Below are 25,329 nucleotides of genomic sequence, written 5' to 3' on the forward strand. Positions count from 1 at the left end.
AGTTCAAACAAACAAAAAAGGCACAAAAAGTAATTTAACAAATACCCACGTGCCAAATACTAATATTGAACACATTTTAACATGTGGCAGTGTTTCCTGTATACATCTTTTTAGAGAAGGAAATCTTTATAAATAACCATTGGAGTCCTCACTGCTGTCACACTTACCTCCTCCCCTTCCTTTCCTCCCCAGAAGTAACAATTCTGAAGCTGGTATGTGTCCTTCACCCACGGTTTCATAATTTCAAAATATATCTTGTTGTCTAGCGTACATATTGATATGCCATATTACCTGGCATTTCTGTTCCTTTTTAGGTACAAAAAGCCTTGTGCGTGTTTTTTGTTTCACCAAATATATCTCTGTTAATACAGGCACATCTGCTTGGTTCACTTTATCTGATAGGTGGTATTCCAATGTATGACTGTTGCCACAATTCATTTAGCAACCCCCACCGATTGACGTTTCCCATTCTTGCTATTTTGATGACAACAAATTGCTCCCCCATGTGGTGGTGCCATTCACATTCCCACCAAACTTCTATGTGCACTGTTTGAGTGTTGGCCAGAAAAAGGGGAAAGGGTGTGTGCGTGTGGGGAGTGGGGAGTGGGGAGGGATCTTAGCCTTTGGTTTTTCTACGTTTGCAGTGGTTAAGGGTCAGAACGTACAGCCGGACAGGGGGCGCTCTTACACAGCACATTCCCCTGGGGAAGCTGGGCTTCCACCTGAAGTGGCCCAGGGCCTCACCAGGCCCAGCGCTTTGACCGTGTCACATTTAAAGATGAGGCCATAAGGGAGCAAGACACTTGGACCTGAAGTTCACTCTATTTCCTTATGGCAAACTATCAAGTCAAGGTGGCATTTCTTCATGAAGATGGAAGTGGAATCTTGCGCCCTTAGGTCATTAATTTTTTGAGGGCTGGGACCGGGCACCCAGCACATTGTTGGCACCCAAAACATGCTCTTAGGGTGAAGCCCAGAGGACTGAGTCTGGAATCTTCCCTGTCAAGATCCTTAATTTGAACCCCCCACTCCTGAGGTAGTGACTCATAGCTGCTATCTGATGGTGAATAAGAAAAACAGGTATTTCTATTAGCACATTACATAGAAGAGTGGTGTCCATCCTGGGGCACGGCGTGTGTTTTGATAAGTTTAATGTTCAACACAAATACATGGGTGGTTGGGCATGTCAGATGCTGGGCTTCAAGGATTGTCAGGGAACGAGAAGATCTCTTGGCTTCAAGGATTGTCAGGGCACGTGAATTCCTCTCTTCACTGGGGTGGAGGCTCCGATGGCATTCCAAGAGCAGAAATGTCATCACCAAACAAACATTATTGAGTGTGCAGTAGGTCTGATGAGAGCTGGGCCCTCGGGGTACATGAAAGACTGTTGGAAGAGGAGACACAGGTTTAGAACACAAAGTGGACAGGGTCACAGGGCAGCAGTGGGCATGGGTTCCCCCGAGGAGGGGCACATCACTCAGGGTCAGGGAGCACCCTTCCAGAGGAGGGGACAAGTAAACTGAGAGTTGGAAGAAAAGGTTCAGACTTGTAGGGTTTTAAGCTTAAACGGCTCCCCCTTCCCACCTGATTTCACATGGTCTTATGGTCTTTGCTGAGTGTTTGAGTCGGGGTGTAATGATTATTTTTATGTCAACTTGGCTAGCCATGGGACATTGGTGCCCAGTTGTTGGGTCAAACACCAATCTAGTTTGTTGATGTGAAGGTATTTTTTAATGGGAGTAGCATTTAAATCTTCCATCATGTGGGTGGGCCTCGTCTGATCAGTTGAAGGCCTTAGGAGAAAAGTTGAGGTACTCCAAAGAGGACGAAATTCCACCTCCAGATGGCAACATAGAAATTCCGTTTGCATTTCCAGCCTTCCGATTCAAAACTGCAATATCAACTCCCATCTAAGTCACCAGCCAGCTCCCACAGTGGCATGAGCCCATTTTTTAAAATAAATATCTCCTTTTTTATATGTATGTCCTATTGTTTCTGTTTGTCTGGGGAACCCTGACTAATACAGAGGGCTTTGTATTTAACCCACAGGGTTGGTCGGCTCAGGGCCCTGGCTCTCTGCCTTCAAAAGGAACACAGAACACACAGCCACCATGGAGGGAGTAAGCCCAGACTCTGCGCATCTTACCCCGGCTCTGCCTCTCTGTGTCCTTGCTCTTGTTGGCCTCTGGGGCATGATCAGAGCCCAGGGCATCCTGGTACCGTTGCTGTCATCCTCGGGCAGCCCCTTCCCAGCCCATTGCCCTCACCCCAACTTCACGCCCATCCCAACCTGCCGCTTGGCACCGCTGTCAGCCCTGCCCCTCAGGTAGCCAGAGCAGCCACTATTGGCGTTGGCATATTGCTGACCCTCGGTCCCGCCAGGGTCCCTGGGCAGTGGATCCAAGAGCGCACCGTGGTTTTACCCGTGTGGGTTTGCATTTTGAGTCTCAGGGGAAACGTAAGACACTGGGTGTGTGTTAGTGCCTCTCCCAGTTGCCAAGGGCACTAAGCCAACCACCACAGAGGTTCTTGTCACAATATGTTTTAATTAACAGTGGTTCTCTCACACCCCACTCCTGACTGAAGGAAAGAAATGGGATCTTTTGCCTTTGTATCTTTGGTGTTTGGCACAAAGCTTTGAATATAATAGATGTTTAATCGATGCTTGTTAAAATATCAATAATAGATGAGGATGAGTGCTCAATATGTGTCAGACCCCGTTCTAAGCGTTATTATAACATATACGAAAGCATCTGCCTGTTTAATTCTCACAGCGAAATCTTAAATGGTATGGGTGCTACTATTATCCCCACTGTACGACAAGGTGATAGAGGCACATCGAATGAGATAGGTTTCCTAAAGGCAAGAGAAGAGGCAGAATCAAGATTCAAGCTCATGCTCAGGAGGCCACACTCCAACAGTGTGCTGCTCCTATAAACCCTATGAAGTCTAAAAGGACTCTGATGATGTTAGAGATCACCCCTCTCCTGCCACCTCTTCACACAGTTTCCAGCATTAGAACCAGATGGACTTGACCGTCCTGAGATGTATTATGGAAAGAGCTCCGGCATGAGAGCTAGGAGACCTAGGGGCTGGCCTGACACCCGATGGCGATGGCGGCTTGGAGAGTCCTGTTTCCTTGTTTACACAACAAAGGCACTGGACCAGATGGCCTCTGGTGCCCCTTTGTCGTCTGCACGCTGCGGGAGGCTCTGGCAGCTCTTTCTGGCTCCTCTGCCTACCAAGTCTTGATAGCCCTGGCTTATCACTGAGAGCCGTTTCCCGACTTTAGCTCATTCACAGTCCCTCTGGGGTGGTTTACATGCCCTTTGGGAACTGGAAATCCCTCTGGGAGTCCAATGAAGCTAAGGCTCATCCTCTCAGGGGAGAAAAAAATGACATTTTCATAAGCCCACACCTCACACATGACTTCAGGGTTCCAGACCCTGAGCTATCCACCCACACGGCCCCAGCATAACATCTCCTGCACTAACCAGACAATGAGCAGGCAGTAGCCACAGCTGAGAACAGCACTGATGGAGGAGGTGGTCGGGGGAGCGTGGGCTTTGGTTCTTGGGGTGCTGCTGGCAGCAGGGGTACCTGGCCTCATCCTAGTTCCCTAGTCCATCCAGACAGGAAATCAAGCGGGCCTGGGGAGGAATGCTGGCTCTCCAGCGTGCCTGTGGCCTAATCCGGGGACCCTCCTGGGAGCTGAGCCCTTTTTCAAGCTGTCACAGGCCCCTTTCCTGGCCAGTCTAGCCCTCCAGGGAACATGCTGAAAGCAGCAACTCTCACCTCCTTTAGCTGCGCCCCCACCTGATGCACCTGGCCTTTTCCACATGCGTTGCAGCGTATGCATGCACTACGAGTGTGGCCGCTTTCTTGATAAAGGAACCTGTTGCTTTTTAAAAGGAGACTCAATTCAATACCTTCAGGTCCTTTAGGCCAAGAGATATCCGTATAGATAAAACTCCAAGGAGCTCGAGCTTTTAACATAATTGCTTCTAAAAATACCTTTTGGAGAGGCATGCTGGCGTTCCATGTAATACTTCCACACGGACCCTAAGAACAAGCTGTAGCCGAATCCTCCTCAAACACTGTAATCTTACGATGGTCTGTCTCTTGTTCTGGTTCTTTCTCCTGGATTCTGTGATGCATCGCTATAGCTTAGGCAAAGGAGCCTATTTTGTCAACCAAGAGACTTCTGGCCTGTTGCTCCGCGTCACCCAGCCTGTCAGCTCTTCAGCACTGTTTACTCTTTTGTCCTGGGGGGGACATTAACTCATCTTTCTGGAGCAGCCAAACACGGCCTCTTCCGAGATGAAAGTGCTGTTGTTTGCTGTAGGAAAGAAAATGCACAGGAGACCTCAGGAGCTAATGTCAATATTAGGAGCATAAAGACCTGTAAGTAAACAAGGGGGCCGGGGTTTCCATGGGTGTGTTTGCTCAGAGTTGCTTGCTCTGAGGTACTCCTACCTTTGTGTTTGCTGAGGAATCTTTGCTATTTTCTGAAAAACAAGCCACGAAGTGGCTCTAAGTTTTTAAAAGCATGATTATTTGAGTAAAGCTCTTTCTACGGATGAGATGTGTTTTTAGCCGTACAGGAGAACAAAGTGAGGATTAAGAACATAGAGCACGCCCTGGCCAGGTAGCTTAGTTGGTTAGAACATTGTCCAGTCAGGGCACATACAAGAAGCGACAAATGAGTGCATAAATGAGTGGAACAACAAACCGATAGTTCTCTCTTTCGAGTTAATGATTAAAAAAAGAGAGAGAGAGAACCTAGGGCACGATGTGAGGACCATCTTACAGCTGTACTTTGTCCCACCAAATGCAGGATGTGTGTTAACGTATGTTGGCTTTGGACTCAGCAACGCCTGGGTGCATCTCATCCTGGGAAAACACAGCTCAGGCATAATTGAGTGTTGAATAAATAGGCATCACTAGGATGGAATTACTACACTAAGCAAACAATATATATATTTTTTTAAAAGGTGTGTTCCAGTATTCTTTTTTTAAATAGTGCAATATTGAGTCTGTCTGTGGCAAGTTGTGGCCAAGTGAGAGCTGTTTGTGGAGATTATGGGAGGCAGCATTAAATGCTGAGTTTCTCTTGCTTTTTTAGATTTCACCCTTTTGTTCTCAGTTTGGGTAGAATGTGCCTCTTGTTCTTTGCTACTCAGCTTCCACTGCAGCAGGCCGCTCCCTTGAGCAGCCTGGGGAACGAGTGCCCTCTTCTGGACAATCCACTAATTGCAAATTCAGGAACCATTGGTCTGGTTCCCAAACAGGCCCTATATTTGAATTTTCACAATAAAGAACACAAAAGAAATTGTAATATGTTCAGTGCCTACTTTTATCTTTGAAGATAAAACATCTTGCTTTGGAATTTTCAGAGTGATTTGGAGAGATGAGAAGATTTATTATTTTAATAGTGTTTCTTTAAAGAGGTATGGTTTCATTTTATAGCCAAAATTTCATTTTAAAAAATCTAATGATTTCTTTCTCTATTCAAATTATTTCAAAGCATATTATTTAAAACTCCTTTTCAAAAAAGATTATAAACAAGGTAAGTAGCTAGGGCGTGTAGGACATTTGTTTTCAGTAAAGAGAGCCGGATCTTTAAGCTCATTTTGAAAGAGAAAAGTTGTAGTTGCAATTTTTTCTGAGGAGTTATTTTCCTAGTGTGCTTACAATGTCTGTAGTAATGTTATTCTGCATTCATTCCCCCTTTTCCTCTTTAAGAACTTTCTATGGAATTCAACTTTATTTTTCTGTTGTTCATTTTTAAGCAAAATTAGTTTTCCTTAACTTTTAGAAGGTGGCAGGGTAGCTTTTCTATCTTCCCAGAGCTCTCTCTTGTTTTTTGGTGTGTGAGACAGAGAGAGAGAGTTTGTACGTAGTGGGTATGTGTGAATGTGTGTGTGAGTTTGTGGGTGGGGAGGTGAGAGTGTTTAAGTTTCTGTTTGTGAGAATGTGTGTGAATGTGAGTTTGTGTGTGAGTGTGTGTGTGAGTGAGTGTGTGTGAGAGTGTGTATGTGTATGAGTTTGTGTGTGAGAGTGTGTGTGTGTAAGAGAGAGAGCGAGAGAGTTTATGTGTGAGTGGGTGTGTGTGAGTGTGTATGTGTGTGTGAGAGTGTGTGAGTGTGTGTGTGTGTATGAGTGTGAGAGTGCATGTGAGTGTGTGAGTGCATGTGAGTGTGTGTGTGAGTGTGTGTGTGTGAGTTTGTGTTTGTGAGAATGTATGTGAATGTGAGGTGGGGGTGTGAGAGTGTGTATGTGAATGTGTGTGTGAGTGTGTGAGTGTGTGTGAGAGTGTGTGTGTGTGTTAATGTGTGTGTGAGAGTGTGTGAGTGTGTGTTTGTGCATGTGTGTGTGAGTGAGTGTGTGTGTGAGTGTGAGTTTGTGCGTGTGAGTGTGTGTGGTGTGTGTGTTTGTGTGTGTGAGTGTGTGTGAGTGTGTGTGTGTGTATGAGTGTGAGAGTGCATGTGAGTGTGTGAGTGTGTGTGTGAGTGTGTGTGTGAGTGTGTGTGTGTGAGTGTGTGAGTGTGTGTGTAAGTGTGTGTGTGAGTGTGAGAGTGCATGTGTGTGTGTGAGTGTGTGTGTTTGTGTGAGACTGTGTGTGAGTGTGTGTGTGTGAGTGTGTGTGTGTGTGTGTGTGTGTAACTTGCCTTGAGATTCCCAGCTCTCCTTCCTCCACCACTTTTATCTGGACCTTCTCTTCCCTTGTCTGTGTTGTGCACGCCCTGCTCTGTTATGATTGCAGTTTCTCCTTGGTGTGGAGGTGTGTGCCAGGAGGAGGCCTGGCTAGACTGCTTTGGGAGTTCAGGGGAGTCAGACTGAGCTTTCCATGGACTCCTTGCACCTTTGCCCACGATTGGACAGGGCAAACCCTTCCAGTTTCAGCTGCTCCTCTCCAACTGTTCCAGCGCTTTCCAGTGAGCCATGTCGCTTTGGGTTCTCCTGTTCAGCAATCTGTCGATGCCACGTGCCTCTCTGTCTTCGGCACAGATACCGAGTCCTCTGTGAGTGTGTGAGTGTGTGTGAGGCCTGTGGCTGCTGGTGGTTTGCTCTTCCTTGCAGTTTGGGTTTGTGGGGATGGCTCACTCCAGTTGCTTGTAAAGGTTGTCCGCGGGTGTTTGCTTTGGCTACTTCGTGGTTCTTTCTGTTTGCACGAGGGAATCTGTTGTGATCTAAAAACCGTGGGTCACCACTTCCAACTTTCCAGAATCCCCTCAGACCAAGCATGTCAATCTCGCGGCCCATGGGACACATGCGGCCCACGTGAATATTCTAGCAGCCGATTGCCACGTCATTAGTCTTGTGCTGACTTGCTTGGTGTGCGCAACAGGAAATATTTTGCTTTTGGAGAAAAAGAAAAATAGGTTTATTTGCATTACGCTTATTAATTTGTGCAGTTATTCAGTGTCTGGTAAGTTCATGTTCAAGAGAAAATATTAAATTTTATTAAAATGTTCCATTATTTTATGTTAATGATTACTCGTTTGTTTCAGCCTTTTGTAATCAGCATGTCTCTATCAAAATAAACCTACGTTTTGCCAAAACCGGTTTGGCTCAGTGGATAGAGCGTCAGCCTGCGGACTGAAAGGTCCCAGGTTCGATTCCGGTCAAGGGCATGTACCTTGGTTGCGGGCACATCCCCAGTGGGAGGTGTGCAAGAGGCAGCTGATCGATGTTTCTCTCCCATCGATGTTTCTAACTCTCTATCCCTCTTCCTTCCTCTCTGTAAAAAATCAATGGAAAATATGAAAAATAAATAAATAAATAAACCTACGTTTCTATGAAAATTGAAGCTTTTGTTTTTTTGCGGCCCACGTAAACTTACTAGTAAATCTTGTTTATTTGGCCCGTGTTAGCCCTTGACTTTGACATGCTTGCCTCAGACCATTTCGCTGACAGTGACGTTTACTTTGCCTTTCATCTTGCAGTTTGCTTTGAACTTGATTCATGTGTATATCCAGACTCAAGCTGAGGTTGATCATTGTATTGGGCTCAGTCGTTACTTCAAATCATGTGGCTTCTTCATCACTCTGGTTCATTGGAGCTGAAGGCTATGGGCGCTCTGGGTTCTTTCACATCACATCTGGCATCAGCGGTCCTCAAGGCCAGTGAGTCAGCAGGTCCACCTGAGGCCTCTGCCCAGGAGCTGAGCCACACCAGATCCAGCACGGTTCATCCTTCCAGGCCCTTTGCATGTGTTGCTGATAGATGCTCCCTTACTGAGGACTTAGCACCAGCATGCTTTCTGAATACTTCAGGACCTCCCCTCTAAGCCAGTGCCAAATGTCTAGGACCCCATGGACCATGGACGCTGTATAAATTCACAGGTCCCCGAACAGGAATAACTTGGGTCTGAAGTAACTGGCTCTGATTGCATTGTCCCCTGCAGTCACTCCATGCTGGGGGTCTTAATCCAGCATCTAGAAGGGTTCAGGAATCTGGAGAAGGTGCTGAGTGTAAATGATTAAAGAGTCCAGAGATGAAACATAATTTTGGAAGCCATTTTGGGAAGCCAGAGAAGACTTAGCTAAATGAACCAAGTTCTCCTTGTCTCAGGATCCCTTGCTCTTTATTAACACAATTTGTCCTAAGGCAAGGTAGATATACACATCAAAGGCAAAGTTTAGTATATAGAATCCATTGTCAGATTGGGGGAGACTGCCTACGGCTGTTTAGGTGTTTGGCCAGCAGGAGGCAATAACATGTAGATTGAAATGCCCTCAGCTGTCTGGCAGCAAGCAATCATTTATGCCTCCTTTTCAGGTTTGGGGAAATGCCCTCAGCCATTCCAGATGATTCAGCCATGCTGACATGCTGGAATTGACTTCTGGCACCTCCACAGGTATTATCAAGTACAGTCACACCATGCTGGATGCTAAGAACGTGCTATGATAAATGTGCTATGACCTCTCCCCTCGAGGGATAGGGGTGAGTGATACACAAATATTTATTGTGATGCAGGGAAATAATTGCTAGAGTAGGAATACAGATTACAGGCCATGCTATGGGGAGGTGCAGAGAAAGATGCAGCTAACTGCCAATAGCTATTTCTATGTCAGCAAATAAAACTGCACGTGCTCTATGACCTCACATATAAAGTGTGTCTGGCACAGGTGGGAATGGAATACACAATTACAAAAATAATTTTTGCATTAGTGGAAGAATAAGGGGTGTTTTTTTCCTGTCAAAATTTCTTTTATTTTTGTTCCTTTTCAATGATGATATTGTTTTATATATCATATACATATCCATATATACATACATATCTATACATACATGCACACATGCGCATATCTGACCCTAGCTATTTTCTTGATGCACTGTCACAAGTGTTGATAAGCAAAACTCGTGGCTCTGATGGGAGACACCTAGTATCCTGCGGGATTTTCAATGTGTCACCATCATTACGATTTTCTACAGAGAAAAGAGGTGACTAGGAAAATGATGGTGGCATACGTCCCAGACAGAGTCATTTTGAAGCAGATTCTAAAGAAGGGAAACGCCAAGTAGGCATTTCCAGCATCGTAATGAAACTTTCAGCAAGCCTGGCGGGTGGCAGCTTTGCTGATGGACAGATGTGGAGACACCAGGAATGGCCCGAGTGTGGAGCAGCAGCAGCAGGAACTCACAGGCCCTTCACAGCAAGGAAGTTGGGGGGGGGGGGGGAACGGGGGGAATGTGACTACCCCAGAAGTCCACCAGGCCCGGCTGTGCCAGGCTGGGGGAGTGTGGGGAACTGAACCCGTGGAAGAAAAGCCGTGTTTGGAGAAAACGGCCCCTTGGCACTCGTGCACAGAATAAGAGCCTGAGCTGTGTAAGAAAGGGCAAGACAACACGTGGTCCTAATTTTGGAGATTTCAGCCAGGGCACCGGAGGCTGTGTCTGCTCTGGCCACTGCAGTGCCCCCGGCGTCCCCTAGAGCCCGCTCCTACCTTCCAGCACCGGTTCCGTTCCCAGCTATTTGGGGAGGTGTCATCGGACAGCTGAGCTACGTCAGGAGCTGCAGAATAATGAAGCAGGAAACTCCCCTGCCTGCCCAGGGGCACTCTATCTCAAAACCACAGGCGAAAGTCTGGAAGCCCCTGAGTTGGCCCTCTGAACACTGCGGCTCCTGGCTATGTCCCCAGCCCCGCCCTGGACGCCCAGGCGACTCGGAGCGCGGTGTCCGTGTGGCACCAAACTCGTCAAATTACAGGCAATGAATTGCTATGTGTCTGAAAACGGGATTTTCCTAAATCAAATTCTACTTCCTAAGTCTTGGGTGAGCTCTACATTCTTTTCAAAACCGTTTCAACAGGAGAGAGAAGGAAGGGAAGGTGTCAGGGGGTGGTTTCCTCCCATCACTGTATCAAACTTAAGAGTTTGGGGATTTTTTTCCCTATGTTCAACGCAGCGTGTAGACAGCTGCCTGGCAGGTGTTCACTTCCGTCTGGGTTACCGGGAGAGCACATCTCAGGAGTGAGGGCGTCCAGGTGCTGAGTGGGAGGGCGAGGAGGAGGGCGAGCCCTGAACTGAGGGCATTCACAAAGCAGCCACAGCCCCTCCCGAATCAGGGAGCTGCTCCCCAGGTTTCGGGGGCCCAGCCTTGGATTCCACGGACCTGCAGCACCTGCTCCAAACAACCCACATCTGCTTATAGGCAAGAAGTTCCTGACCGCAAACATCTCAGGACCAAGTGTTCCTGGGAAACAAGGCTGCTGTCGGTGGAAAGGGATAAAGCGCCAAACAATCTCGTTAGCATCAGCATCTTTATCATGGCCCTCCGACCTGCTTTCTGGTTTTATTTTATTCCTCACTCTGGCCATGGTCTTGTGCAGCCCTTATCTGAACAAGGACACCCTGTGGCCCGGCCTGTGGGTTCTGGTTGGAGGCTGGCGGCTTATCTAAAATGACAGAAGCTTCTATAACGCCGAGAGCTAAGTGCCTCTTTTTTCCTTTTAAACAAAAGCCTTCGTAGCAGAAAATTTCTCATTTTCTACAGCACATGATCCATACGCACCTCTCCCGAGTTCTAGGAATTACCATCTTGTGGTGGTTGCTTTGACAGCGAAATGTTTGTTACACGTGCCGCAAAGTGTCCTGGGTGAACGATATGAAAGTGTGTTACACTGAAAATCGGATAAATAAAAGCCTGAGCATGCAGAATGGAGAGAATTGTGGTACAGATATATATCTTCAGTACCCAGTCTTTCTCTTCCCCCTGAAAGTACTTATCAAAAATCTTTTTCCAGCAGGTTCCGCTGTACTTTTATGATAAGAAAGAGCATGCAGGGGCTCTGCTATCAAGCCCCCCCACCTCAACCCCCCAGCTCCAGTCTGGCTTTGCCATTTACTAGTACATCCACTGGGATCCAGATCCGGGGTGAGCTAAGCGCTTTGTGCAAAACTTCCGCCTTTGTGCCGGGAGCCTGCTGCGTGGAGCTGCAGAGATGGTTCCAGGCGATAAAGCTAGGAGACAGAATGAGCCCAGCACCCGTGCAGAGCAGCACTCAGCAAATGTTAGCTGTTATTAGCATATTTAACAATCGAGTTTCTCCTCACTCTTTGGGAATATTATCTATTACACAGAATATTATCTATAGCATGTTAGTCCTCTGCCTATGCCGAATTTTACAAACCAGTGAATGCAAACACAGGCCCTATGAACCGGGATCTTCCAGCAAACAGGATGGCTCACTTACAAGAAAGAGCTCCCTGATCTCGGTTGTGTCAAGGAAAAGTGACCGTCAATGGCTGTTCTTCCGATGAAATACTAGGATGATTTCCACTGTGGTGGGCAGGCTTGACGTGAAAAATGTGGAGAACTGAACTGTGTAATAACACGGACTTCGGTTGCAGACCTAGATTTGGGTCCCAGCTCTGCCTGTTTTTCTCCTTGGTCTTTTCTAGGGCTTTTGCCTTAAGAATTTGCACACATATCCTATGTTGAATAGCAGGAGAAAAGCCTTATGAAGAGCAGTTAGCAGGAATTACCATGTGTCCTGACATTGGGAAGCAGTCAACTTGGTGTCCAGATGTTAGAAGTTTGAAAACTTGAAAAACCGGTGGTGAAACTTTTGTGAAAGGCCTATGAAAAAGCAGGTAAAATAGAGCTTCAAGGTGATGTCTAAGTGACACTCTAGTTTTAATCTGATGATCTTTTAAATTAAATGCCATATATATATATATATATATATATATATATATATATATATACACACACACACACACACACATATATATATATATATATTAGATAGGATATATATATTTATTAGATAGAATATATATATATATATATCCTATCTAATAAAAGAGTAATATGCAAATTAACCATCACTCCGCTACACCCACAAGCCATGCCCACCAGCCAATCAGGAGCGAGTATGCAAATTAACCCAACCAAGATGGATGCGGCCACGAGTGAGCAGGAGGCTTGGGTTTCCCCAGCAATGGAGGAAGCCAAGCTTCCCTGCCGCCCTGGCCTGCCTTGGCCTCTGCTTAAGGCTACAAAGTTTCAATTATAGAAGATAAATAAATTCCAACAAAAATGGTGGCAGCCACAGAGCTGGAGAGAGCAGGAGGCTTGAATTGCCCCCGGTGATGGAGGAAGCCAAGCTTTCCACACACCCGGGCAGGCCCAGGCCTCCACTCAAGGCTACAAAGTTTTAATTATAGAAGATAAATAAATCCCAACAAAAATGGCTGTCGCCACAGAGCAAGCAGGAGGCTTGGCTCCGCTCAAGGCTACAAAGTTTCAATTGTAGAAGATAAATAAATCTCAGATCCCAGGGCCTCCACTTGGGTCGCCAAGGGGCATGGCTGGCCTTGCAAACCACCACAGGCCCCTCGCCCAGGCCGTCCCACACCCCAAGGGAACCCCCACCCTGATCCGGGACACCCTTCAGGGCAAACCAGCTGGCCCCCACCCATGCACCAGGCCTCTATCCTATCTAATAAAAGAGTAATATGCAGATTGACCATCACTCCAACACACAAGATGGTTGCCACAAGATGGCCAGCAGGGGAGGGCAGTTGAGAGGGACCAGGCCTGAAAGTGAGGGCAGTTGTGGGTGATCAGGCCAGCAGGGGAGGGCAGTTGGGAGGGAACAAGCCTGCAAGGGAGGGCAGTTGGGGGCAATCAAGCCTGCAGGGGAGGGCAGTTAGGGGTGACCAGGCTGGCAGAGGAGGGAAGTTGGGGGTGACTGGGCCTGCAGGGAAGGGCAGTTGTGGGGGACCAGGCCTGTAGGGGAGGGCAGTTAGGGGTGACCAGGCCTACAGGGAAGGGCAGTTAGGGGAAAACATGCTGGCAGGGGAGCAGTTAGGCATCAATCAGGCTGGCAGGGGAGTGGTTAGGGGGTGATCGGGCTGGCAGGCAGAAGTGGTTAGGGGCAATCAGGAAGGCAGGCAGGCAAGCAGTTGGGAGCCAGCAGTCCTGGATTGTGAGAGGGATGTCCAACTTCTCGTTAGGCCTCATCCTACCAGGATAGGGCCTAAATGGGCAGTCAGACATCCCTTGAGGGGGTCCCAGATTGGAGAGGGTACAGGCTGGACTGAGGGACACACACCCCTGTGCACTAATTTCGTGCACCGGGCCTCTAGTGTGTATATATATTTATATTTATATATATATATATATATATATATATATATATATATATATATATATATATATTTGCAAATGACAGAAAGCTGAAACCAAGCTTTCTTATAAGATAAAGGGAGTTTACTGATTCAGTAGTAACTGAAAATCTAGAGGCACTGATTTCAGGTGAGGTTTGATCCAGCAGCTCAAAAGATGCCACTGAGGGCCAGGCTTCTCTCCTCCCCATATTGCCTTATATGGTGTTGACTTGATCCTCAGGTTCCGCAAGATGGTCCCGGAGGCAGGTCTGAGATCCCCCTTAATGGAAAACTGGTCTCCAAAATTCACATCCTCATCTCACACTATCCAGAGTAAAAGCAATGGTCTCTTCTCCCAGAAATACTACAAGAGAAAGAAGGCTCATTTCCCCCAAATGCTTCAGCAAATATCCTCTCTAGGCTTGTTGGCTCTGACTGGGTTAGTGCCAATCTCCAAGCCAATCCAGGTGACAGGGACATAGGTGGCTGTGCCGGTGGGGTTAAGCCTACCAGAGCCCACTCTTGCACCTTGGGGTAAGTTCAAGCCCATTCAAGCCAAATTTCTTCAGGAAATTTGAGGCCCTGTTGCCGGGAGGAGGAATAGATGCTGGGTGGCAAATAACCAATGTGCACTGTATTACCTTTTTCAGAGGGACCACCAAATTCATGCTTACAGATTTGAATTTACAATTTATGCTTACAGATTTGAATACTGGGAACAAAGGCAAGAGAAATTCATATCTGTCACATGGCTTTTCCTGTTGATAATCACAATAATCAGGAAGGATTTTAGAATTTGGCAGTTTTGCACCTTAGTTCTGACCTGAACTGTGGGGAGGCTGGTGTGACAGGCACAGTAACTGAAAGCCAAGCTCAAAGGAATGGAGGGCTTAATCAGTTACCTAAACAGAGAAATGTCCGGTGCCTTCCTGGCCAGGTCCCTTCTGAGGGTGCTGTCGCTCCAGCCCAAAGGGCTCTGCATCCTTTGGCTTCTGTTCATGTCTCACTGATCCCAAAGGACATTTCCCTCTGGCCAACACATACATGTATGTGTGTACACACACACACACACACACACACACACACATACACATAATACATACATAAATATATATATATTTAACGTGTAGATGAGTCAGGTGTGCCTTAAAAGGGAAACCTTGAATTTCAGCCTTGAAGTAAAATAAGGTACTTCGTCTGCAGTGACAAAAGAAAACGAAACCGTCGGAAACTGAGGGGTCAGGCAGAGCAGCCCGAAGACTCTGCCCTCCACGCTCTTTCTCCCCTTGTCGCCCTACAGTGACACTCCAGTGCACCCTGGGCTCCCAGCCCAGATAACGGCAGGCAGGATAAGCAGTTGCTGTACCGTAATGAGGCGGAATGAAAGGCGTCTGACTCCAACTTTCAATTAGAGTCCAGAGAAGGATTTAGTAATGGAATCGAAGGTAATCAGAGATCAGCTGGAGGAAAACGTGCCCTCAGATTTTCCAGCGTTCCAGTTGCTCTGAGGGAGGGGCTGGTTCATTGATTAAGGATGTTTACGAAAGGCCCCCGTGGGATGGTGCTGGGGTGGAGTGGTGAGCACAGACACCACTCTGTCCACATGGAGCTTGGCGTCGAGCACCGAGAAGATAGACAATAAACAGATGACGGTGCATTTCCACTCAGGTTAAGGCTATGAATTAAAACTACAGGCACATTTAGACACTGTCAAGAAAGTCTTGGGTAGACTTTTGTAAATTAAATGTGTAGAGAAACTTGCAATATAAGATACCTTAAAATGCTGGACAAAATATAAAAATCATAATCATTTTGTCAGTTTTGTTAAGGAACAATCTACATGTAGTGAATTCACTGATCTTTAATAGTACGATTCAGTGAATGTTGACAAATGTCTAGTCATGTAACCACCACCGCAGTCATGATACAGCCAGCACACATCACCTCACAAAGTCACCTTGTGTCCTTTTACAGTCAGTCCCTTCCCCCCACTCCCATCCCCACCCCTGGGACCACTGATCTACTTCCTGTTAGGATAGTTTTGCATTTTCTAGAATTTCATATACAATAAATCACACAGTATGTAGTCTTTTGTGTTTGTTGGAGGAGGTCATCGAGAGGACGTGGCCACTGATGGACCCAGGAGCTGGACCCAGGCAATATGGGGCTCCTCACCCCCACCCCTGTCCTTGGAACGTGAACCTGCTTGCCTCCTCAGCTAGAAGCTGCCCCAGGGAGGCGGCCTGGAGATGGCCATGTGTTGTTGAGACCATCTGGATGGTCTACATGACTGAGCCCAGTTAAGGCCTGTACATAAACTTTTTAAAAAATGTATTTTTAGCCCTAACCAGTTTGGCTCAGTGGATAGAGCGTCGGCCTGCAGACTCAAGGGTCCCAGGTTCGATTCTGGTCAAGGGCATGAACCTTGGTTGTGGGCACATACCCAGTAGGGAGTGTGCAGGAGGCAGCTGATGGATGTTTCTCTCTCATCGATGTTTCTAACTCTCTATCCCTCTCCCTTCCTCTCTGTGAAAAATTAATAAAATATATTTAAAAATGTATTTTTATTAATTTCAGAGAGGAAAGGAGAGGGAAAGAGAGATAGAAACATCAATGATGAGAGAATCATTGATTGGCTGCCTTCTGCACGCCCCCCACGGGAGGTCGAGCCTGCAACCTGGGCACGTGCCCTTGACTGGAATTGAACCCGGGACCTTTCAGTCCGCAGGCCGACAGTCTATCCGCTGAGCCAAACTGGCTAGGGCTGTACATAAACTTTTAAGATTCTGGTGGACAAATGCAGAGATTTTATCCTGTGGCCACCCAAGATAAGCCTCCTAAGTAATTTCTCCTGCTGGTAAACCTGCCACCTATCAATCTGGAGTGGTCTGCCTCTTTCTTTGATCTCTCCTTACCCTCTTCCAATGGGGTCCAGGTTCAGGTTTCACCTGGAATGCTCTCGGGGTTTGAATTTTTTCACTTAGCACCATGCTTAGATTTTTCCATGTTTGTGAGCATGTCAGGAACCTGTTTCTTTTTATTGCCAAGTGCTATTCCACTGAATGGATATACCCAGGTTGTTTAATTAATTCAGTAGTTGATGGACATTTGAGTTCTTTCTGGGTTTTTGCTATTATGAATAAAGTATATGCATGTAAAGTATATATTCACCTATAAGTCTTTACATAGACATATCTTTTCATTTCTCTTGGGAATGGAATGGCTGGGTCATATGGTATGGTAAGCAGAATTCTAAGAATGACGCCCAATAACTCTCAGCCTTGTACAATTCCCTCCCCTATGAGTGAAGAATGAGATATCACTCCCAGGATTGTTACCTTAGTGGAAAGGGCGATTATCTGGTTGGGCCTCATCTAATCATATGAGCCCTTTAAAAGGCAGTAGTATAAAAGGAAGTTAGGGAGCTGGGAAGCACAGGAGAATTCAATGGGTCCTTCCTTTCTGCTTGAAGATGGAGGGCCCCCAAGGAGGAATTCGGGTCATCTTAAGGAGCTGAGAGATGCCTCCAGCTGACAATCAGCAAGGGAAGTTTCAACCCAGAGATTAATTATCATCATACTATAATGTATATAGTAAAATCTTAGTTCAAATATGCCACTGATTTTTAACTTTTAATAACTCAGATAGGAAATGTACAATCCTATATAATAAAAGGGTAATATGCAAATTGACTGAATGGTGGAACAACCGGTCGCTATGACATGCACTGACCACCAGGGGGCAGAAGCTCAATGCTCCACAGGGGGAGCACTGCTTGGCCAGAAGCCCTAAGCCCCGCTCACAGCTGGCAAGCACAGCGGTGGTGGTGGGAGCCTCTCCCACCTCCGCGGCAGCACTAAGGAAGTCCAACTCACGGCTGTCAGTTGGACATCCCCTGAGGGCTCCCGAACTGCAAGAGGGGGCAGGCGGGCTGAGGGACTCCTCCCTCCTCCCCTGTGCACGAATGTCATACACTGGGCCTCTAGTTTATAATAAGAAGAAACCAATATGGGACGTGTGTGTATAGTCCTGTTATGCCTTGCACAAAGCTCATTAACTTGTTTCACTTTAGTCTTTGGTTCCTATTCGTGGCTTAATGAATATAAAATGTCCACATCCAAAAATAAGAATATGGCATATGGATATTTAAATTTTTAACATATATGGATAGTCTCATCTACCTTTTTTTGTTCCCCACCCAACCCTTAACCTGAAATAATGAGATTATTTTCGTAACCTTGTGTGCATCCTAGACTGATGGTGCAAGGTTGCATTCCAGACAGTTCTGGGGTTTCTGTGAAGGAAGGAGATCCTGCGCAGTCCAATATTCTTCCTGGGGTCTTCCCTCTGCTCCACACGTCTTCATAGGCCTATCCTCACTCCTACCCCGGAGCTAGTTCGTGCTCAGTCTGTGCAAAATAACTTTTAAATAGGATCTTAAGCAAAATAGAGAAAAGTGGATATGCTGAAGGGAATGATGGAATTCATTCTAAAATCATGTATGAATTCTCTTGGGTGGAGAGAGGGGGGAGCAACGAGGTACCCCGGGATCTGTGAAGTCCCCTTAACCTCACCCACGGACAGACTAGTCGCGGCTCTGCCTCCATTCCCAAATATCTCTTCCCTCCTATTCCTGTCCTACCACCCTCGAGAATCTCTTTGAATCTGTGATTTAAAACAGGCTTCCACTGACATCCTTCCCTGGACCAGTGAATGCTAGGCCGCAGTTGTCAGGGTTACAGCGTTTGGGCAGGGAGAACCGGCTTTCCGGAGTTTCCACGGAAACCACTCCCTGCAGAGGCAGGTGCGCGGGGCTCCGTGGCGCAGGGACTAGCCCTGCAGCAGGAGGGCCCCAGAGGCCGCGGGCGTGGCCGGCAGGCTGCTGTGCGCTCTGCATCCCTAGCTTGCAATGTTTTGTTTTTTTTTATAAAGCACTTTCCCTTGCAAACCAGAACCACTAATTCCTTCCGGCTTGATAAAAGCCAGCCACTCTCTAGGAGCTGTCCGCACTTTGGAGATTGTCCAGGTCGCGGAAGATCTGCCACGGAGCCCCCCAGACAGTAAGGTTCTGTTGGCCAGAGTCCTCTGGAGAGGCGGGGGCGTTGGTGGGCGCCACTAAAACGCGAGGGAAGCAGTTCCCTGAGCTTCCGCGCTCTGCGTAGTGCCAGGGTATCCCACCCACGCCCACAGTCCAGCAGAGGTAGGACCGAGGTCAGCGGCGTTCCTTTAAGACAGGTAAATCCCCTTTACATTTGAGACGCAGGTTAGGGAGGTTAACTGGAAGCGCATTAACTACCGCTCGCAAGAGTATCAGGTTGTGCTCGTCGCGAAGAGGAAGCATCTGCGGTTCCTGCAGAATTCCTAGGTCAAGGCTGGCATTTGAACCTTGCCTGGTCGGTCCCGGCACAGTCACTGCAGCTGCGGCATCGCTGGGGCCGAGGTAGGGTGACTGCGGTTGAACGTGGGGGGACCTTAGTCCCCCGGTTGTGTCATCTTTGTGTCTCTTTATGGGGAGGAGGGGCTGTCAGTCTGACACAGTTATTAAACCTGGCAGCTGCGCTGGCGCCCGAGGAGCGTTTTGAGTGAGCTTGCAGGAAAGGAGTGCGCTGACGGCCTGCTTCTCACTGCCCCCGGCCTGAACGGCGGCTCTCGGAGCTCTCTCCTGCCGCTTCCCTGGCGCGGGAGGGCGCGCACCTCCAGGACACGACTGGAAACGTGAGTAGCCGTGGCTCCGCGCTGCTGGCAGGCGGCTGGGCTCCTGAGGCGTCCGGCCAGCAGGCTGGCGGGGATGCAAAGGCGGCGCGAGGAGAGGCCGGGGCGCGGGGGCATCTGGCTGCGGGCGGCTTCGCCACGCGCGTCGCCTAGTCTAGAGGTCGTACCCGCTGGTGCGACCAGGAGGGGACAGCTCTGCAGGAGGGGATTTGAGCGCCCGTCTCTAGCACATGGCTTGGGCATGGGTCCCGTGTTTCAGGGACGGATGCACAAAGAATCTTGGGCCTAGGCAGCCCAGTCCTTTTGGAGGAAGGGGAGAAGCTGCATTTTGTGGCTGGGTTGGAACAATGAGATTAGGCCTTGTTTCCCGCCCGCCCAGGGGGACCTTTGTGCGCGGTGGCCAGTCCTGCAGGGACCTGGGCGTGGCTGCGGGAGCACCAGGCGCCTCCGTGTTCCTTTGGGATCTCAGAGCTTTTGGGATTTAGAGTCTGGAGCTCACTCCTTCCTTTCCCCTCCTCACATCGAGTATTGTGTTCTAACAGGGCAGACATTTTTATGGAGACCCGACATAGAAGGACCTCAATTCTCTCCTTTCTTCCCAAAGCATGAGGGTGTTTCCCCCCCCCCCCCCATGGATTGCTAGAGGGGATCTTGAAGTTTAATTTTGTTTTTGTATTTTATTTCTGAACAAGATTTTCAGTTTTACAGAGCTCGCATCATGTAAGGGTCTTTCCAGGGTTTATGTATTTGTGAAAAAAGCTTGGTTTTTTTCTAGGGGTTCCAAGGAGTGTTTAACAGCGTTGGTTGGCTCCAGAATGCCATGTTCAGTATTTCGTGTGCATTTCCATGTCCATCTGGTTCAAGCCCAAGTGTGTGATATCGAGACGCAGTCTGTGCTCTTGCCAGATCTAAAGCCTGACTCCAGCCTTCTCCGAGGCTTCACCTTCACTAAGGGGCCCGCCAGAGCCGGGACTCAGGTGAAATTGGGTGTGTGGGCCACCTACTATGGGCTAGCTGTTTAAGCTTCCCAGGCCTCAGTTTTATAATCTGTAAAGTGGGTATAGTGAAGCGATCTCTTATAGAGATAGGCTAAGACTGTGGTCAACAAACTGCGGCTCGCAAGCCACATGCGGCTCTTTGGCCCCTTGAGTGTGGCTCTTCCACAAAATACCACGGCCTGGGCAAGTCTATTTGAAGAAGTGGCATTAGAAGAAGTTTAAGTTTAAAAAATTTGGCTCTCAAAAGAAATTTTAATCGTTGTACTGTTAATATTTGGCTCTGTTGACTAATGAGTTTGCTGCCACTGGGCTAAGATTTGGGCTAGTCTTCCAATTCCATCTTCCACTAAACAGCATTTCTGTTATAACCTGACAGTTGAGAATTGGCTTGATGAGTGCCAAGTAGGAAAGAGAAAAAACTGCAAAATGGGAAAACTTGAAGTAACAACCCTCAGAAAAAGTTATCAAATTAGCTTAGAAATTGCCCCCAAACTGGCTAACCTATTGATTATAAATTGATTTACAAGTTAAAGCACTTGCCCAGCTGGTGTTGCTCAGTGGTTGAGCATTGACCTATGAACCAGGGGGTCATAGTTCGATTCCTGTCAGGGCCCATGCTGGGGTTGTGGGCTCGATCCCCAGTGGGGGGACATGCAGGAGACAGCAGATCAATGATTCTTTTTCTCACTCTCCCTTCCTCTCTGAAATAAATAAAAATATTTTTTTAAAAAAGAACAAAACTATTATGACTATGCATATAACGCTGTTGATTTTACATATCAGTTATGGCCCTGGGGAAAGGTTGATGTCCCTCTAACTAGAAAATGAGGCTTGATATTTGTGCTTTAATTTTGCCCCAAATCTTGGTTTTCCATCCTGGAGTGTGGTTTTTCGGGTTTTTGCAAATGAGTTCCTTGTTAACTAATACTAGATAATGATTAGGCTAAAAGAAAGAAAGAAAGAAGAAAAAGAAAGCATTGTGAAAAGAAATTAATGTGATTCTGAGATATTAAGTATAACATGATAGAATCAGAAATAAATACCTCTACTGAATTCTACTCTAATAAACTAATGGGTGGAGTATTGTTTCTAATTTTGTCCATTGTACTTTAAAAAGAAAGTGGAGAAACTGAAGGAGGGGATCAGAATGGAGGGCCCAAAATAACTTAATGAAACAGAAAGAAAGAAGAGAAGCTAAAAAAAAAAAAGACACCCTGAGGCTGTGTGATGTGCTGAGAAGAATGGAATAGGAGAAAACCAGAATTTTGATAGGCTATAATAAAAAACTTCAAAGATGGTGAAAGAGTGACATGAGCCACTGAGGAGCTTTGTGAAGACAATAATTTATTGTCTGTCCTTCATGGTCTAGCCCAGTGGTCGGCAAACTCATTAGTCAACGGAGCCAAATATCAACAGCACAACGATGGAAATTTCTTTGGAGAGCCAAATTTTTTAAACTTAAACTTCTTCTAATGCCACTTCTTCAAAATAGACTCTCCCGGGCCGTGATATTTTGTGGAAGAGCCACACTCAAGGGGCCAAAGAGTCGCATGTGGCTCAAGAGCCACAGTTTGCCGACCACTGGTCTAGCCTTAGCCATTCTTAAACTTAACATTAGAATCACCTGAGAACTATAAAACTCTTCTGAGTCCTGGGTCTCTCCCCAGGCCCAGATTTTGACTCACCTGGTCTGAGCACAGGTGTGGATATTTTGTCGGAGCTCCCTAGGTCAGTGGTTGGCAAACTGCGGCTCGCGAGCCGCGGTTTGCCGCTCTGTTGACTAATGAGTTTGCCGACCACTGGGATAGGGGCTTAATCACAAGGAACAACAACAGCCTGTAATTATTGGAATCCAGAGTCTAGGTCAGTGGTAAGCAAACTCATTAGTCAACAGAGCGGCAAACTGCAGCTAGCGAGCCGCATGTGGCTCACGAACCGTAGTTTGCTGACCACTGCCCTAGGTGAAATACTAGGTAGAGAAACACTGGTCTTACATCAGAGGCAAAGTCTGAGGCTGCAGAGGCCAGCAGGGAGCAGGCAATAAGGAGGGCCTGGGGCTGATGGGGAGTTACCTGCCGAGGGCAACTGTGATCCACACCTGGATGTCAGCCAACTTTGCCAGATCTGCTTCATCAAGGTTAGCAACTAATTAGGAGTAAAACATTTAAAAGTATATTGTGGCCCTGGCCGGTGTGGCTCAGTTAGTTGGAGCATCATCCCATATCCCATATACTGAAAAGTCACAGATTGATTCCCAGTCAGGGCACATACCCAGATTGTAGGTTCCATCCTGGTCGGAGTGTGTACCAGATGCAACTGATCAATGTTTCTCTCTCTGCCTCTCCCCTTCCTCTCTCTAAAAACCATATATATATATATGGTGCTTGCCAAACAAAACACACCTGTGGAAGGTGGCCCACAGGACAGGACTTTTCCTTCTCTGTGGGGGAGGAGCAGTGTTCTAGCCGGGCCATTGAGTTCTGTGTTTGTTGTTGTTCAATGCTTTCTGTTTAACTTAAATGTTCCTTCGCCTCCTTCTCTCTGAAGGCTCATGTCTTTCTGGCTGAGTGTGTACTCTTTAATAGCTCTCTCTGGATTATTTGAATGAGAAAAATTCTCTAGTTCCCTAACCTTCTTCTGCAAGTTAGGGAGGGTGGCCACTAGAGATTGGACCCCTGAGGTAGGAGGTGACCACACCTGCCCTCTCCCCCACATGGAGCGCTCAGCACTCTCTCTGCTGGTGTGGTAGAGTAGGGTGAATGGGGCCTGGGAGGCTTGATCCTTCTATGGAATGCCTGGCAGCTCCCTTCTGGTGCCTCCTGAGCTGGGGGAGAGGGGGACCATGGATTGTCCATGCAGGCAAGCAGCCCAATGTTGAAGCATGATTTCAAAAGTTCCCAGTTCCCATATCTCTTAAATCTTCCTCTAGTCTTCCCTAAGCTCCATGAGCAAAGAGGAGGCATTCCACACCACGTTCCACGGTTAAGAACTTCTTTGCTGGAGGTAGAAAAGAATTCAGGAGACCTAAAAATGTGACAGCTGGGTTCTCCCTGCCTCTCCTCTGGGTTAGGGCTGCTGTTATTTTGCTTGGATGCTGGGGACAGGCCGAGTAACAGGCAGGCAAAGCACCTGCTTCTCTCTGGCTGCTAATCCCACCGTAGTACTAAGACAAGGGTGGTACCCTCCTCCTTCCCAGTGATGAGGCACGGAGAGCCTTCCAGGCTGCCACGGAGACCCGTGCATGCCCGGTGGCAGGACTCACTCAGGAATGAGCACTTACCCCAGCGTGCTGAGCAGAAGCCAGCTTTGTTCGAAGCAGCTTTGTTAAGCAGGGTGGCACTGTGCATCGCTGCAATCAGCATTCCATAGCACGGCCTGTTTTCACTTCCCATGGGCTCGGGGTAAGCGAGCAGAACCAGTGACCAAACCGATGCCAGGCTCCGCTCCCCTCCCAAAGCCATGGCTATGCTGCCTTCAATCCTTTCGCCAGCCCCTCGGTTCTCCAATGTTGAAAAAGCAGCATCTGTGATCCAAACATGTTACCATCGAAGAGACAGGAAGGAGAGTTTTGAAGTTAGAATGTGGAGACAGCCCAGAGAAAAGGGAAGGAAGTAGAGATTCAGGTATTTGGCAGGAAGTGTGTTTCTTGGAGAGGTAAACGCCACCCCAGCCTGAATATGAAGCTGCCAAGGCCTTAGGCGGAAGCAGAGATCCTCTACCCTGGCATAAACTTTTCCTTTTTTAATCCTCCCCTGAGGCTATTTTTCCATTGATTTTCAGACAGAGTGGAAGGGAGGATGGGGCAGGGGAGAGAGAGAAACATCAACACGAGAGAGACACATCCATTGGTTACCTCCCACACGCTCCCCAACCAGGGCTGGGGATCAAACCTGCATGAGGTGCATGCCCTTAATGGGGAATCAAACCCCTCCAGTCCACAGGCTGACACTCTAACCACTGAGTCAAACCAGCCAGGGCCACCTTGGCATAATCTTTTCTCTCCTAAAGACTGCATGAAAACAGTGGTAGACTCTTTTACTGAAATCCTAGATGAACACACTCTATTCCATCAGACAGTGCCACCAGCTGGGGGCCCGCTTTGGAGGACCAGGACGTAAGGTGGATGCTTCAAGGCCTGTCTGAGGGTCTGACTCACTTCAGACAACTCTACATCCTGTGGCCCTGGAATGGCTTTATGCATGATTCCTCCTACTCCATCCTCCAGGCAGTCATGGGACCAATATACACAGAGAGTGTCCTTCGGAATCAGCCTTACCTGATGTTTGTCTTTCTGCCTGCCATAGTCCAGGCTCATTGTTAAGTATGTCAATTGCCTTGCCCCAGTGCCCGGAACATCAACTTCCGCCCATTTCTGGCTTCATAATGACAGGTTGCCTGTGGAGAATCCTGGTCAATGGGCTGTCTACCAGGGTTTACACAAACAACTTGTGTTTTTCCTTAAGGTATTATGCCCAGTTGCCTCACCATTCTAGAATCTTCCTGTTGGCTCTTTCTGGCAAATTTACTCTTAAGAGAACTCTACTTAAGTGTGTCCAGGGACAGAGAGAGAAGGCAAAACTTCAATCCATTCTTTTGAACTTCTTCATGGTGGTGGAAGAAAAAGTAAGGGGAAATCTGATACTGTTGTCTAAAATGCAGCTGTATGTTCATGACTATTCAATCCATCTCCACCCTGCATAATCAAAGATTCTTGTTATATGAGATTAGTAAGAATATTAGTAAAGCACAAAAACAGCAATTCCATTGGAAATTTTATTTTATTTTAAAGTAGATTGTTCTCATCATCAAACCAAAAAGTAAGTTATCCTTCTAATGTATAGTTATATACAGTGAGCAACAAAAATACAGGAAGTTTTAAATTTAATCTATTAAATAATTACTCTTTCTCCCACTGAGTATAAAGAAGGAAGCATATGAGCATTTAAAAGACCAGCTCTTGCCCTACTTGTGTGGCTCAGTGGTTGAGGGTCGACCT

General features: G+C 47.3%; 1 protein-coding gene across 5 annotated transcripts in view; it reads left to right on the plus strand.

Annotated features, from left to right (window-relative positions):
- The first annotated feature begins 18,600 nt into the window (after positions 1–18,600).
- Positions 18,601–25,329, plus strand: part of TRIM2 (tripartite motif containing 2) — a 127,507-nt gene continuing 120,778 nt past the window's right edge. The window contains exon 1 of one of the 5 annotated variants that reach the window (XM_080673056.1): positions 18,601–19,063. The gene's annotated coding sequence lies outside the window, so the exon portion shown is untranslated. Of the gene's footprint in view, positions 19,339–25,329 lie in introns of all 5 variants that reach the window. The other 4 variants (XM_080673058.1, XM_080673067.1, XM_080673065.1 and 1 more) reach the window with 4 other exon arrangements.

The sequence above is a fragment of the Plecotus auritus genome, assembly GCF_963455305.1.
Source record: "Plecotus auritus genome assembly, chromosome: 6".
NCBI lineage: Eukaryota > Metazoa > Chordata > Mammalia > Chiroptera > Vespertilionidae > Plecotus > Plecotus auritus.